Below are 4,154 nucleotides of genomic sequence, written 5' to 3' on the forward strand. Positions count from 1 at the left end.
TGAGCCTCCATGGATATAAGAAGATTGAAATACTCCCATGCATCCTCTCAGATCACCATGGGCTACGGCTGGTCTTTAACAACAACAAAGACAAGAAAAAGCCCACATATACATGGAAACTAAACAACGTTCTGTTAAATGATAGTGGGGTCAAAGAAGAAATAAAGAAAGAAATTAAGGATTTTCTAGAATTCAACTAAAACGAAAACACAATATACTCAAACCTATGGGATGCAATGAAAGCAGTATTGAGAGGAAAACTCATAGCCCTAAGTGCTTCCAAAAAGAAACTGGAGAGAGCTCACATCAGCAACCTGACAGCACAGCTAAAAGCCCTAGAACAAAAGGAAGCAGATATACCTAAAAAGAGTAGACGGCAAGAAATAATCAGAATTAGGGCAGATATAGACCAAATAGAAACAAAAAGAACCATTGAAAAAATCAACAAAACAGAGTTGGTTTTTTGAGAACATCAACAAGATTGATAAACCCCTAGCCAGACTAACTAGAGGGCAAAGAGAGAGTATACAAATTAACAAAATCAGAAATGAAAGGGGAGTCATAACAACTGAAACTGAGGAAATTCAAGAAATCATCAGATCCTACTACAAAAACTTATACTCCACAAAATTGGAAAATCTGGAGGAAATGGACGAATTCCTAGACAGATACAAGATCCCAAAGTTAAACCAGGACCAAGTAAACCAACTAAATAACCCTATAACACCTAAAGAAATAGAAGAAGTCATCAAAAGCCTCCCAACCAAAAAAAGCCAAGGTCTAGACGGGTTCAGTGCAGAATTTTATCAGACATTTATTGCGGATATAACACCAATACTCTCCAAACTATTCCAAAAGATAGAATCAGAGGGAATACTACCTAACTCATTTTTTGAGGCTACAATAACCCTCGTACCTTAACAACACCAAGACCCTACAAGGAAAGAGAACTTCAGACCAATCTCACTTATGAACATGATGCAAAAATACTCAACAAAATCCTTGCAAACCGAATCCAAGAACACATCAAAACGATCATTCATCATGACCAAGTAGGCTTCATCCCTGGGATGCAGGGATGGTTTAACATAAGGAAATCCATCAATGTAATCCACCATATAAACAAACTCAAAGAACAAAATCACATGGTCATCTCACTAGATGCTGAGAAAGCATTTGACAAAATCCAACACCCCTTTATGTTAAAAGTCCTAGAAAGAACAGGAATCCAAGGTCCATACTTAAAAATAATAAAAGCAATATACAGCAAACCAACAGCCAACATCAAACTTAAGGGTGGGAACCTTGAAGCAATCCCACTAACATCAGGGACTTGACAAGGCTGCCCACTCTCCCCCTACCTATTCAGCATAGTACTGGAAGTCCTGGCTGGAGCAATTAGACAGCAAAAGGAGATTAAGGAGATACAAATAGGAAAGGAAGAGATAAAAACATCACTCTTTGCTGATGACATGATAGTGTACTTAAGTGACCCCAAAAATTCTACAAGAGAACTCCTACAGCTGATAAACAAGTTCAGCAAAGTGGCTGGATACAAAATCAACTCAAACAAATCAGTAGCCTTCCAAAACTCAAAGGACAAACATGTGGAGGAAGAAATTAAGGAAAAGGTACCCTTCAAAATTGTCACAAAAACTATGAAATACCTTGATGTGACTCTAAGTAAGCAAGTGAAGGACCTGTACGACAAGAACTTCAAACCTCTAAAGAAAGAAATTGAGGAGGATCTCAGAAAATGGAAAGATCTCTCATGCTCATGGATTGAAAAGATAAACATTTTAAATATGGCCATCCTACCAAAAGCAATCTACAGATTCAATGCAATCCCCATCAAAATTCCAGCACAGTTTTTCATGGAATTGGAAAGATCAATGTGCAATTTCATATGGGACAACAAAAGACTTAGAATAGCGAAATCCATCCTCAACAACAAAAAAACATCTGCGGGAATCACTATCCCTGACCTCAAGCTATATTACAAGGCAATTGTGCTGAAAACTGCATGGTACTGGTACAGAAATAGGCATGTGGATCAATGGAATAGAATAGAAGATCCAGAAATGAGCCCTCATGTATATGGTCACCTGATATTAGACAAAGGAGCAGTAAACATTCAGTGGAAAAAGGACAGCCTATTCAACAAATGGTGCTGGTCCAAATGGGACTCAACATGCAAAAGAATGAAAATAGACCCTTTCTTATCTCCTTGTACAAAGCTCAAGAGTAAGTGGATCAAAGATCTCCACATTAAACCAGATACACTGAAACTATTAGATGAGAAAGGAGGGAAAACTTTAGAACATATAGGCATAGGAGAAAATTTTCTGAACAAAACACCAATGGCTCAAGCTCTAAGTTCAAAGATTAACAAATGAGACTTAATGAGATTGCAAAGTTTCTGTAAGGCTAAGGACATTGTCAAGAAAACAAACCGGCAGCCAACAGAATGGGAAAAGATCTTTACCAACTCCACATCAGATAGAGGCCTAATATCCAAAGTATACAAAATACTCAAAAAGCTAGACACCAGAGAATCAAACAACCCTATTAAAAAATGGGGTACAGAGCTAAACAAAATGTTCTCAATTGAGGAATATGGAATGGCTAAGAAACTTCTAAGGAAGTGTTCAACATGCTTAGCCATCAGGGAAATGAAAATCAAAAGAACAGTGAGAATCAACCTCACACCTGTCAGATTGGCCAAGATCCAAAACTCAGAAATGACAACATATGCTGGCGAGGTTGCAGAGAAAGAGGAACACTTCTCCACTGTTGGTGGGGTTGTAAACTGATACAACCACTCTGGAAATCAGTCTGGCGATTCCTCAGAAAATTGGACATAGTACTACCTGAAGATCCAGCTATTCCACTTCTGGGCATATACCCCAGAGACACCTTAATATACAACAAAGATACATACACCACAATGTTCATAGCAGCTCTATTTATAATAGCCAGAAGCTGGAAAGAACCCAGATGTCCTTCAGTAGATGAATGGATACAAAAATAATGGTACATTTACACAATGGAATACTACTCAGCCACCAGAAACAATGACTTAACCAAATTCTTAAGAAAATGGTTGCATTTAGAGAATATCATCCTGAGTGAGATAACCCAGTCACAAAAGAACAGACATAATATGCAGTCACTGATATTGGGATGCTAACCCCAGAGGCTCGGACTGCCCCAGAAACAACTCACAGACTGTGAAGTTCAAGAAAAAAAGAAAAGGAAACAAACAACCAAAAAAAAGTTATGCTCTATCCTTACATATCAAGAACATGTTGGCTAATTCCAGGTTGCACCCTGTTTTACATGTACTTTTTGCTCAGTGTAAATAGTAAGACCTTAGTGCAGAGTATCAAACCTTAGAAAACAGAAAAAAAAAAAAAAAGCCAAGCACTGACACAATTGTATTTGTATACATTTATGCAAAAATGTTTAAAATTTTTTCTCTTATCTCTGTTTTTTAAAATAAAGTTTAAAAAAAGAAAAAATATCACAATTACCATTTATTTATGTAAATATCTTTCTTAGGATTGCATGTGTAAAAATGAAAATAGACTCATATGTTATCTTTAATTTTGTATATAAATAAACAATATTCATTAACAGAAAAAAATAAATAGGATAATATCTGAAATGTAAATACTTAAACTATCTAATAAAATGCAAAAAGACACCTAATAATTTATTATAGGTGCTAGGACAGAATGTAATATATTGATTGGGTGTATCTATACAAAACTCCATTAATAATGTAGGTATGGTTTTAAACCTTCCGTGAACCTGCCGAGCTGTAACAGGTGATGGATATTTAGCCGGATAATTACTCCTAATGGATATGCATGTAAATGTTCTCTGTTGTAAACTTCTATTTCAATTTATGATTTGATTTTTTTAGTGAATTTGATGAAATTTGTAACATATGATCATGTGTTCTGAAGGATGTATAAGTACTGAGGACAAAGAGAAGAGTAGAATTTTTTTCCCTTTCTAGACATCCCCCCCCCCCCCTGCTTAGGATCTTTCTGCTTTTCCCTTAGCATTAAAAAAAAAAAAAGTGTTGCTTTTGTCTTTTTTAATGGATATTTTATGTATTTACATTTCAAATGTGGTTTTTATCCCCT

The sequence above is a fragment of the Micromys minutus genome (genome assembly GCF_963924665.1).
Source record: "Micromys minutus genome assembly, chromosome: X".
NCBI lineage: Eukaryota > Metazoa > Chordata > Mammalia > Rodentia > Muridae > Micromys > Micromys minutus.